Below are 14,117 nucleotides of genomic sequence, written 5' to 3'. Positions count from 1 at the left end.
ATGAACTCACTGGTACCTCAGAGAATGCAGTGATAACTGGAAAAAGTGATGGATGAGGAGAAGCATGTATCAAATAAAATCATCAGATCCTGAAAATCATATACATATATTCTTCCAATCTGTAATTTTCTCAGTAACTAAAGCAGTCTGCATGGGAATGCCATTTTCTATTTCCTCACAAACAGATGGGCTGCACAGATTAGACAGTAAGAAGATGTCATCTACCCCTTCCCTGTTACTATTTTTCTTCCAAGTCTTTATATTATGTAACTCTAACCTGATTTCATGAATATACAATATTTGGGATACGTGAAATGAGTCATTTGTCTGGTTCTTGAATACTCTAGTGATGCCCTAGTTTTGGGGGGAGAAAAAGAAGTGGAGGAAGATTGAATTATAGACTCTGAGAATGAGGTAGTGATGGGAAGATCATCTAAACATGTCCAATTGGTAGTTAAAGATAAGGCTTTGGACCTGAAATAAGAGAACCGACTAGGCTTAATTCATTATCTAATAAATAGTTCTACCTAACTACGAGAATTACATTCAATGATCTTTTTTGTTTTTCACAGAACACATGTACTTTAAAATAATTACATTTTCTTATTGGCAATCAAAACAACTCAGGGGCATCAACTAGTAAAGTTTGTTTTTATTGTCCAAATAAATAGAACAGTGGCTCTACTTTCTCACATTTCCATGGGACTGATTACTGAGGAACAGAACAATTCAATCTACATTGTGAATGGCATGTTTGATTTAGGAAGGTTTATCGAACAATGCTAAATTTACAAAAGTGTTCATTTTTTATTCTTGCAATTTTTATACCTTTTGGAACATTTATTCATTTGCAATGTAAATTAAAAACTAAGTTATGTGTGATTGCACTTAACAAACATGGAATGACAATTTTTTAATGAAAAAGACTGAAACACTTTTCCAGCAAGTATTTGAGCACTAATCATAGTAATAATAATAATAACAATAATAACAACAAAAATAAGTGCTATTGAACTTCTAATGAAAATCTAGAAATTCAATCATAGATTGGCTTGTGTCTCAGTCTACGCTCCCCATTTGCTTAGAATTGTTAGGGTGCATGAAAGTTATTAAACCAGAAACTCATCATGGAGAATGTATTCACTACCTTCTTTGCTACTTATAATAAAATACAAATGGCTTTAATATGGTTTTGAAGGCCCTTGTCTTAGTTGCTAGGGCTGCTTTAACAAAATACCATAGACTGGGTGGCTTAAACAACAGAAATGTATTTCTCACAGTTCTGGAGGTTGAAAATCTGAGATCAGCATGCCAGCATAGCCGGGTTCTGGTGAGAATGCTCTTCCTGGCTTGTGGATGTCTGCTTTCTTACTGTGCCCTCTCATGGACAAAGAGAGTGCTCTAATGTCTATTTCTCTTCATATAAGGCCACTAATCCCATCATGAGGGCCCCACCCTCATGACTATATATAAACTTAATTATGTCCCAAAGGTATCATCTTTACATTTCATCCCATTGGCAGTTAGGGCTTCAAGATACAAATTTTCAGGGATATAATTCTGTCTATGGCAGTCCTATAGGATTTGGACCCCAAATACTTCATCATGCACTATTCTCAATTTTGCTTAGTAGATTTCCAGGCCCTTTGGCTCTTTTTGTTTTGTTTTGTTTTGTTCCAGGAATACAAGTTGCTCTTTCCTGCCCCCTTACCTTTGTATGTATATTCCCTTTCCCTAAAACTCTTCCCCCAGGCCTGTGCTTGCTTGGTCCCTCTTCTTCATTTGGTTCTCTACTAAAACAGCCTCCTCTGCCAGCCTTGCTGACCCCTCAACCTCCTCCAGCCTCTCTCATACCATATTGTTCTGCTTTGGTTTCTTCACAGCACTTATGAATATCTAGAACAGGCTAGCTTGTACACTGCCTTACTGATTTTTTGTCTATTTCTCTCAGAGATGTGAATTTCATGACAGCAACCTACTCCACTGCCCTGTCCTCTGTTTTTTCCCCAACGCTTGGTACCTAGTAATCACTCCATAAATGTTTACTGAATTACTTAATAAATGAATAATTTGCTTATGAATCAAAGACAATGACAACATCATTCTGGACCTTAACATTTTAAATTGGCTCCAGACATAAAAGTGATTTCCCTGCCATATCCCCTCAAAAAAGTAAGTAATGAAGCAGCACTTCCTATGCCTTCAGCCACAGCAAGCTTGGCATTTTTAAAAAAGGTATTAAAAGAACAAACTTACATTCAGTATTGTGTGAGAGCTTGTTTACTATGCAAAAGGAAATTAATTCTCTCATTGGTAGATTTTTTCCGGTACGCGGGCCTCTCACTGTTGTGGTCTCTCCCGTTGCGGAGCACAGGCTCCGGACGCGCAGGCTCAGCAGCCATGGCTCACGGGCCCAGCCGCTTCGCGGCATGTGGGATCTTCCCGGACCGGGGCACGAACCCATATCCCCTGCATCGGCAAGTGGACTCTCAACCACTGCACCACCAGGGAAGCCCAGGTAGATACTTTTAAACTAAGCATTTTCCTGTGAAAGTGGAAAAGAACAAGAAAAGTGACATACGACGAAATGTAAAGAAAAAGCAGAACGTGGAGAGGAACACCTCTCTTTGTGCTGGGGATGGTTAGAATGGATTGGTGGGGATACAGGTTCCTATACCTGAAAAGAAAAGAGTGAGCAACAAAGAGAAGATTGAACATTTAGCTTGTGAGAGAGGAGGCAGAGTCCTTCATTGTCACTCTTGCTGCCCTTGGCAGAAGATGTCACATGACACCAACGAGATGATGGTCTTTTGTTGAACAGGACTGGTTTCAGTCCCAGCCCAGCCACCTACTGTGTCATTTAATCTTCCTGAACAAGTGTCTTCAATCTGTGAAATGGAGATTTTATCTTGGGGGGGTGGGGCCATCTTAATGGATCTTAATCCCAACACTTTGTAGCATTCAATAAGTGATTATTATTATTTTTTGAATTTTATTGTATTTATTTGTTATACAGCAGGTTCTTATTAGTTTTCTATTTTATACATATTAGTGCATATATGTCAATCCCAGTCTCCCAATGAAGTGATTATTATTTTTAACAATATTTAGTCAATTATGAATAAAGAACAGGGGGATAAGCATGCTCTACAAGATTACAAAACTTGAGACAGTAGGGTTTTTATAGCAATTATACAGCTGCCACTGATATGAAAACGAGGTTGTTTATGATTTTTATTTCTCTGCTTTCAGAAAACATCTGCATTCATTAAACACAAGCAGAGTCTGGTAATAAGGCCTGCATAGTGGTTTGCGTAGATGGCCTGGCCAAATTAAGAGGTAAGCATATGATAGAACTATCCTAGGATTATATACAGTGAAAGAACCCAGTCCTCCTATAGGAAGAAAATGACAAGAGTTGGAAAGTACAACCAAAAAAATGGTTTTCATTTCTGATCAAAATGAATATTTGCACATGATTTGTAAGAGTCAAAATTGGTTAAATATTTAGAAAGTTTTCATTGCTTCGTGACTAGGCGTCCTGCTGCTGCACAGGGCACACTCCACTTTTCTCAGGAAGAGAAAGATGACTGAAATTCTTGCTGATAATGGGAAATTTTTCTTTGAAAGCAAGTTCCAGGACAATCATTACTGACCAAGCCCACTCAGCATTATGTCCAGTGTATTGACGGCGGCTCACTGTAACAGGTTATTTAATGATGGCCTCCAGGCACTGTGAACACATTATGATCAGAATGCTCTTTAGAGCAGTTATGTTTAGAAATACTTATCAAAGGCAATTAAAATAGAAAAGTGCTGATTCTTGAAGTGAAATAAGTGAACTAACTGTGATCTTGGCGCGATTTTATTATATAGTGTAGAAAATACTAAATTGTTTGGGATTAAAACCACAGCTGTTTAGTTTAGAATTTAAGGTAAGAAACACAAGCAGTTCATTACGGCAATTGCTAATGTAGATTTAAAAGGCAGTGAACGATCAGCGATGGTGGGTCTTGAACTGGATTTGGAGGGGTTTGCAGAGTATTTGTTTATATAAAATGGAGGAAAATGAGAACTAAGTGTATTGAGCATTGATCCAGGTCCTTCCACATGTTCTCACATTTCATTTCTTCTAATTCTGATGTAGTTAATTTTAATTCTACCTTGCAAATGATGAAAGTGAGATTACAAAGTTTTAGGAATTTTCCAAGTACATATAATTTAGCCTGACTGCAAAGAACTTGTTCTATACTGTGCTATTTTTAACTTCTTGATAAGTAAAATGTTATGAGACAATGTTTAGGTGTGGGAATGTATGTGATACTTGTGCAGACAGAAGCATACAGAGGATAGTATGTACTGGGGATACAGCATAATCCTCAATGATTTTTGAGGATTCTAGGAATGCTTCCTAAACGTGTTAAGATTTCTAGAAAAAAATCCTTTCCAGGGTGGTGGGGCCCAAGGAAATGGGAATTTGTCTTTTTAATCTCATTCCTGAATTAATGCTTTATAATGAAAATGGCATGTCCCATGGTGTCTTCCCAGGGCTACACAGTTGTTTTAACAGAATTGAAGTTCAATGAGGAGGACTAATATCTAAATCTCAAGATGATAAATGTCTCATGTTGTGACATTTTCTTCCCATCTGCTTTCCCAGTGGGATGGAAACTTCCAGAGGAAGAAGCATAGTGATTTCATTGACGTTGAAGACATATGAGTGAGGCTTCCCCATATCAGTGTAGAAACAGTTTCAAATACTCATTGTCACTCTTGATTGAATCACTAGCAAAATGCCCAATGGGTGGGCATCAAAACATCTGAGAGGAAAGCACTCATTAGGTGATGGTAGCAAACAACTTTCTCATTCAAGAGAAGGTTTCCCTACCTCCTCTCTGCTGACCCTCACTGCACAAGTCCATGAGCCTGTGGTGCTGAGAGTGAGACCCCATCACCAGGTTCACCACTGATCCGCATTTTTGCTGGTCTGTTTTGCTTTCATTAAATCTCTTACAAAATGCTGGCTTGAGTAATTATAAGACAGAAGCAGGACACTGTGCAATGAGTTTCCCATGCCCCAAGAAGTGTGAATACTCAGCCTAGAGCAGGTATCATAGAGTTTCTCTGGGTATGAGAAATCTACCAACATGGTTCACATAAAATTAGACAACTAAAACAGAACCAAGCTGTTAAGAGCACTGTAAAGATGAGGAACATAGCACTGATCTGAGAAGAACAAACACTTGCATATTATAAGCTAATAGCTGTATTCATGTAGTAATGAACAGTACATCAAAACTGGTACTTCTTTCTCATTGACAACTTTCAATACATAAACTAAAACAGCAACAACGTTAAGACAGTTTTTATGGTGGCAAGGTTCAAGATTCATTTGATGTGAATAGGACTGGGTTGTGTATAGATCTACCTATAAGCACTAGATTCTGTAAAAAGAAGAAGCACATTCTGTAATTCCAATGTGGCCACTCCTGAGTATGATTTTGTGCTACTCTCTGAGAGTGGTGACCAGACTTAGATGCCAATACTCATGCCTGGCAACAGCAGAATTTTGAATCACTGCCTGTCTCTGCCATGGAGGGGCAAGCAATCAGCAAGTTGAGAGTACTGGTTAGTGCACAGGTAGAGGAAAGTGCCTGTGAAGAGGTCCTTGTGATGCTCTCCTTTTCTGCTTGGTGGAGAATCTGGGGTCATTGCCAGTGGATGATGAGACAGGGTTTTTGTACTCACTATTGCTAACTGAATTGTTCTTTGCAGGAGACATTTGCTTTAGAAAGTATTCTGGTCTCTCACTGGCTAAGAAATACTGTAAAAAACAATCCAGTTGTACCAAAATAAATGTATGAGGGGGAAAATAAAGATTTCAAGCAAAGCAATTTTGAGCAGATTGATTTTACTTGTATTGAACTCATTAATTCATTGTACTTTTACTAAGTGCCATTTATACTTAGACATGAAAAGAATAGGGGTGAGGGCAGAAAGAACATACTGCCTTCAAGGAACTTATATATAAGTTTTGATATTTTATATACATATATATATATATATATATGATGTACACATAATACATATAAATGAGTATTATTCCATTATGTATATATGTGTGTGTATATATATATATATATATATATATATATATATATATATATATATACACACATACAGCACATCTTCTTCATCCATTCGTCTATGGATGAATGGATGGACACTTAGCTTGCTTCCATATTGTGGCTATTGTACATAGTGCTGTAATGAACACAGAGGTACATGTATCTTTTTTCAATTAGTATTTTCATTTTCTTCAGATAAATAAATTTTATGGGGATGTAATGTACACATAGGGAATACAGCCAACAATATTACATACCAGCTTTGTATGGTGACAGATGGTAACTGATCCATTTCATAATTATGAAAATATTGAATCACTGTTGACGTACCTATTAATATATTGTACATCTGAAAGTAATACAGCATTGTATGTTAATTATAATTCAATACAAAATAGGGTCTCAGAGTTAAGGATCTGTCTTCCTCTTCAGCTCATATATAAGAAGCACTATTCCTCGGTTAACACTAACACATTTCTAGTGGCAACCTAACTTCACTGAAAAGCTATTGCTCTCTGAATCAGCAGGGTTGATAAGCCAAAGTACATCACAAGCATGGTTTTTACAGAGCTCTCTCACAGGATGAAGAGAATGGGAAGCACTTTAGAAAATGGCTCTATACAAGCCATGATGCCATTTGGAAAATGAAATAACTTTTATTCAACAGCCAAGTCTGCAGTCTTTGTAATACAAACAGATTTAATTGTTTTAGTAGACAAAAAACCATCCTCTTCCTAAAGTTATGGCTTATGTTTCAGTATATGCTTAGAAAATTTGAATAATTTATTGCACAATGGTGAAATATTGGGGGAAACTCATTCCTACTATAGGTCAAGACCAGAATGAATAGTTCAGTCACTTTGGTTTTTAAAAAATTTTTTTATTAATTAATTTTTATTAGAGTATAGTTGCTTTACAATGCTATGTCAGCTTCTATTGCTGACATATAATATACATATATCTCCTCCCTTTTGGATTTCCCTCCCATTTAGAACGCCACTGTGCATTAAGTAGAGCTTCCTGTGCTATACAATATGTTCCCATCAGTTGTCTATTTTATACATAGTATCAATAGTGTATATGTGTCAGTCTAGTCACTTTAAAACAATGACTCTTGGAATAAGAATTAGAGGAACACATAAGAAAAACTTTCTAAGTGTTGACAGCATGTAAATATTTTCTAATCAAGAAATGGAATTTGGAGATAGGGGTGGCAAAAAGTAGATTCGCTTAGTAAGACATGTATTCACTTTGCAGTTAAAGAGTGAAAGCTATTCTAGATTTATACTGTATATTTTATATTGTAAGTTTTGTAAAATAAAAATGTGTTGTTGCTGAGTTTTCTTTATTCTGTACCTCTAGTCAAGACTGGAAATTATGCAGACCCATTTGGCTGTCAAAACAAGCAAAGTATGGGCAGGGAGAGAGAAAGAAAATATTAATCAAGACAAAGAAAAACTCTTAACTATTTCAAGATTTATGCCCCCAATTGTGTGGTATCCAGCTATTGGCAGAACAGCAAGTTCTTGGTGACTATGATATCCCTGAGGTGGTACTTAAACATCTTGTCTTTTATGTGACAAAATAAATGTAAGATGTTATGTGAACCAGGAGTAAAAAGATCTTTGAAAGGAAGATTTTATCAAACCTCTCCGTTCAGGCATGTAAGGTAGAATCACCTCATTTTATAGATGAGTAAACTAAGGCCACCTAGGAATTAAAATATTTTTTCCTCTTTTTGCACTCATGTGCTCCTTTAAAACTAACAATATATGGATGATGGGGGACTTCATCTTACATCCTATGATCCCTCTATAGACTAAGAAGGAAAGGGTATGAGACTATTTTTCCATAGAGTACTACTAAAAGTGAGAAAAAAAGAGCCTTCTTTCATCTTAAAACTGTACTCTGACTTAAGAGGCTACCTACTGCAATAGAAAAGTTACTAGACACTATCACCCAAAATGTCTTCTGCAGAACAATAATTCCAAACACACACACACACACACACACACACACACCCCACACACACACTAGACCTCTGGTTAAACGTGTTTCAACAAGAATACATACTGTCATGAATATTCACTGCTAATATTAACATATTTGAGATACAAAAAAGGTGCACATATTTTCTTATGTGATTCAAGATATTTTCAGTTTCACATGTGAGATTCAATGCAGCATTCACACAAATTAAAGTAGCAATTTTTCCTTCCTGTGTCTCGTGCAATAAGAGCATTCATCGCCTCACTCTCAGATCAGTTCTTATGCATTCTATCTTTTTAAGTTGAATGTGGGCATAAAGAGGAGGCTGTCATGATACAAAGTTTTATAGAAGCAACCTCTATTCTCTTACGGAATGGTAAATTCACAAATTTAACGGGTAGAAAAACAAGCATGCATTTTAAATATGCAAAGTATAACCACGTGAAACACTCCAATGTTCATTCCCAGCTGAATTCCCTGAACCAATAAAAATTATTTTCTAATTTAATAGTTCATTAAATTAGCTTGGCATTGGAAAATAGTTGGCAGTTTATATAGGAAATAAGAAGCAGATCATTTCTGTTCGTTAGGCTTCAATTCCTGCCTGGATGTGTTAAATCCCAAGAAAATGCAGCAGTGCTCAATACATGCATTTTGTAAACTTTCACACTGCAATTTTCTAGAGGCTCAGGTATTTATTACTGCTACAACTGGTACTTAGTTACGAGGATATAATAACAGATTGGGATGTTAAATATATATTGAACATTCACTAGTGCTAGAGCTATTATAGCTCACATAAACAAATGGAAATACAAACCTCTGCATTATTTTTCTAACCACCATAACTACAGAATCAGACTGCTCTTCAGTAGGTGTGAAATTCTGCTTTAGGTACAAGCTACTCTAATTTCACAGTTGAATCCTAGAGTTGTCACAGAGCCCCACTGAGTAAATCTCACATTTGCATGCGTTCAAGGTCATTACTGAATGTGATTGCAATGAGATTCGACACCTCCATTTATTTGTTGTCAGGGAGTGAGTTTTAAATTTGAACAAACCTTAAGTGTGCTTATTTCATAGCAAGCTGGGGTGATTTCTCTCCTGACTTGACTTGTCAAAACAAAATTTCCACTTCTAAAACACTGTCCTTCAATAATTCTCCTCTTTGATCAGATTTCCGATGCGGTATTCTGACAGATACTGAATTTATATCATGCTACATAAATATACAGGGTACAGGTTTATCATTTCATGTGATTTCTTTCTGAGAAGGTAAGAATATGAACATTTTCTATTAGAGTATGCATAAAATGCTCATTCAAAAATGAATCTTAGTACAATTTCCAGGAATTTAAAATAGCATATAAGGAAAATTTTCTCAATCTATGGTCACAAAATGCTCTATATCAGATATGTACCAACAGTAATATTTTTGAACAGTACAATTGATGATGTAAATAGGGTCGTCAGTAAGAAAGTAACTACTATTCAAAATTATATTAAACTCTACATTATTACTAAATACCATAACATTTAAAAAGGTAGTTTCCTTTTCAGTGTCAAAAATTAAAGAATTACAACTTCCTAATAATATTATGGTCAACCTAATTTTACATATTACAATATTAATACCAATGAAGATCTCAAACAATGCAGAATGCATCTGTGACATAGGCATACTGATTGTTATTCTTTTCTATGTGTTGAGGAGGGCCTAGGCTGTTGCTTTTTGACTATTTTAATATAGATTAGTTCTTACTGCATTGCAATTACAAAGGAAAAAAACAAGTGATTTCCCATTACTCATTATAAAATTTTATGTTGAGCTAATAAATAAACAGTGAACTGATGTGTGAGAAATCAATTAACTCAGGGTATTTTAGCATTTTTGGTTGCACAGATAAATAATAATAGTGGTTATACATTATTTTATACCAATAAATTTAAGTGTAGCTTCACTCTAATCTAATTTTAGTAATTAAATAATCTAGGATATCATTAGCTCAAAATGTCTCAATATGTACAGTTGATTTCAGAGAACACATTTGCTATCCCATATGCACTTATTCTGTGCAATTCTGTGATATTGAGCTAGATATCATGGAACCTAGAAAAGGGGAATAATATTGGAAAAGGAGAATTTAATATTTAAATTGCTTACAGTGTAATGGGTGATAACTTATAACTATATAAACGATAATTCTTTCTGAATAATATTGTATTAAGTCCCATAAGCGTTGCACATATAAAATGCTTTGGAACTGCACAAAAATAGATATTACTAGCTGGTGATGACAAAGTAAGATGGATTAGAGAGAAAGTAAACATTTAAGCAGTGTATTAAAGGATGGTTCAAATGTATGCTTAAGAGAAATGCACAAAAAATTATCCCAGGCAGTAGAAGTGACATTAGCCAAAATCATAGAAAAAGAAAGATATGGCACATTTATGGGTAATTGTGTATGTTCAAACTTAAGATGTATAGTAAAAGATAGAGTTGAAAAGATATGTCAAGCAAGACTCTAGAAAAACAGAATGACACTCTAGGAAGAATTAATTTATTTATAAGGACAAATTGCTGAAAAAGGAAAGCTCTGGGTAGGCTGTTTGATATAGTGAAAAGAACATTGCACTTGGATCCAGAAGATGTGCACTGCAATCATCTCACAGATCTGGAAAGGTTGCTTAAACTTTTATTTTTATTATTATTTTGGCCACGCCATGCAGTATGCGGGATCTGAGCTCCCCAACCAGGGATCGAACCCGTGGCCCCTGCAATGGAATTGCAGAGTCTTAACTACGGAACATCCAAGAAAGTCCCATCTCTTAAACTTTTAAATGTCACAGTTCTGACCCGTAAAATAGAGCAACTCAGGGCTTACTGTAAGAGGTAACTGAGAGAATAAAGGTTGGAGATTCTATGAACATGGCACAAAGAAGATATATCTCAAAAGGTATGAAAGCTTAGCCTTAAAACAGTTAAACTGGCCTATAGGGTGTGGAATGACTGAATTTGGGTTTAAAAAAATGCTGAGGTAAATTGGTCCTAAATCTTGGGGTGACAATGGGAAAAGAAAATAAAAATACTACCACTGGGTGTCTACAAAGCCTTTTAGTCACTACAGTCTCATGTTGTTTAAAGAGAGGTAATTTGGGATTAATTATCTTTAATATATTGCCATTTGCAATGTTTTATGTATTTTTAAAATATAAATTAGACTGTATTTGAGATTACCTCTCATATTGCCTCATGTTATTTGATCCAGCTTCAGAATGCTTGCTGAGTTCAGAGCCTCAGTTGGGAGAAATGCCAAGGTTGGACACATTCTTGATGACCCTGGCCAAAGCTATATGAAGCAGGAAGAAAACTGATTCCTGGGCAGTCAAACTATAGCACGAATAATCATTAATTAAGCTAGTAAGGCTATTCCTATTAATGTCCAATGTGAAATACAGAGCTGGTAGGGGGAGAAGCAGAAAGACAGAGAAAGTTTTGTTGATTTACATTAATGCTGCAGTAGAATAAAGATGAATGAAATTCTGGCAGCAATGTAAATTGACTGCCAAAGTTGTGTTGAACCTAGACAGATCTCCTAGTTTCTGAGCTGCATTTTCAGCTGGCCTTGTGACCAATAAGAATTGAGATTTCAGCCTTGTTATGGAGCCAAGCTTTTCCTGGTTTTCTGTCAGGCTTGGTTCCATGGTTAACATTCTGCTCTTCTTGATAGCCATCACATTTTTTTCAATAAAACCTTAAAGATTTCACATAACCTGAAGAATTTCCTTAGCAAAAGAATGTAACCAACAGCAAAATTATAACTCTCGACAAAATCCATTCTATTATCTACCTTGAGTGCCAGAATCGTGATGTTAGAGCTAATATACCAGGAATTGCATATAACCTTCAATCTATCCAATCAAAGGATAGATCCAGTGGAGCACACCATGCATGCTAATATGATTTTTCATATGTGTTGAAGCAGATCAAAATATGTAGCTTCTATGTTATATAATTCTCTAAGAATTAATCTTGTTGTTCAGTAGACTCATGTAGGAGGATGTGTTCTACATTTGCTTTCATAAATTTACATATCAAAATGTCTTTCAGTATGGTAATGCATATCTGTACATCTTTATCTTTAATCTTTTGAATACATAGAATCAGATAACTTCAGTTCTTGAAGGGATTTTTAAATACCATATTTGATCAAATCTAAGTTACCATCATTTGTAAGATATGTATGTATGTCTTTCCCAAAATCACCACTGCCAAATATGGTTGTGAAAGTCATCTGATTTCAGAAATGTTGATACGTGAAAAAATGTATATCTTAGAATTGTTGGAAAAGTATGTAAATAAATCATCTTGTTACTCAACATGTTCATTCTGATGATGATTAAAAAATAACCATCACAAAGAATGGACTACTTTTCTAGTTGCTGGCAATTAAAACTCAAACTTGAGTCTCCACAACCATAGTTCAATATAATTTCCACCCACCATATTGCATGAAATTGTAGGTAATCTACAGTCAAAGAGGTTAATTATTTTTATTACTTACTCTGACAAATTAAGTTGTATTAATGTATTTATTCAATAGACTTTTAAAATATTTTATATCATATATGCACACATGTAAGCTACATATACACTATACATACTAATATAAAAATTAGTAACACACCATCATTTCTATTACTAAATGAAATGTTACTTCCCACCTCTCTTGATAGTTTTTATGCCAGATTATTCACATTTTAATAAAATTTAGAATATATACTTTAATTTCCACTAAATTATAATCAACTGCTCACTTTGCTCCATACATATAAAATTTAGCTACATTCTCATCCACAACTATACTCAATGCAATATTTTTATTTTTTAAAGAAGAAATTGTTTTTCTCACTTTGGTGTTACTATGGGCTCTTAGTTATCTCTTGTCCTGTATTGAAAGTTAATCACTTTCATACAAAGATTTTGCCATCTAACCACTTCCATAACTCTTTAACAACCCTCCATGACTTTTAATTCAAAGAGTTCCAATAATTTACTTCCTTTCCATTTTTAGAGAACCAGCAGGGTTCCTATAGTTGAATTTAAGCTCTTTTATTCTATAAAAAAATTTAAAACTCTGTAGAGTTTTTGCCTCACTTGGCACCCATTGCATTATCTGTCTGATATCAAAATCTTTGGTCAAGAAATTCCAGCACTCTAACAATTAACAAAAGAAACACTAACTTTAATAGGAGTTTTCTTATTCTGAAAAGAGAAAAGTTATTTTTTATTCTAAAAAATTCGAAATCTGAAGAGAGAAAAAATAGCCTGTAATGTTAGAAGATGTTTAAATAAATAAAGCAACTCAATTTTCAAGCAGTATCTTTGTACATACCTTAATCAAACTATTTGAGGATCTTTTTGACTAACGTTTAGTCCAGTATCTAATCCAATTATCTGTGTATATATAGAGAAAATCATGTAGATTTAAAAAATGCATATCCACTGTCATCTTCATTCACTTCAACTTTAAATTTCGTATTCACATATGAATTAGTGGCTGTAAAATCTTTAGATACATGATTTAGAAGAATAATTTCTGCTGCAACTTTGTCTATATTTCCCATTAGACTTGGAAAGACAATATATATATTTTTTTCTATGCAAACTTGTTTTCCAGAGCCCTCAAGCCAGTGACAGCATGACAAATGAGGGAAAGATACACAGCTCTATTAAATCTCATCTTTGATGAGCAGGCCGTGGGACTCATGCTTTGGATCTATAAACTTTAAAAGACCTCGAATTCTTCATTCAAGCATACAGTCAGCATTTGATTCATTGTTATTTAGTTATTGTGTAATAATGAGCCTGATTAGAAGAGCCTGTCAAACTTGTGAATTGTTTTAGTGAATTTGCTGCTAACGTAGTTTAGCATTAGCTCTAAGTTAACCGGTGCTTGGGGGTAAATATCATTGAATTTTCATATCTGAACCACATTA

The sequence above is a fragment of the Stenella coeruleoalba genome (genome assembly GCF_951394435.1).
Source record: "Stenella coeruleoalba genome assembly, chromosome: 5".
In the NCBI taxonomy this organism is placed as follows: domain Eukaryota; kingdom Metazoa; phylum Chordata; class Mammalia; order Artiodactyla; family Delphinidae; genus Stenella; species Stenella coeruleoalba.
This window is presented reverse-complemented; position numbering follows the sequence as displayed.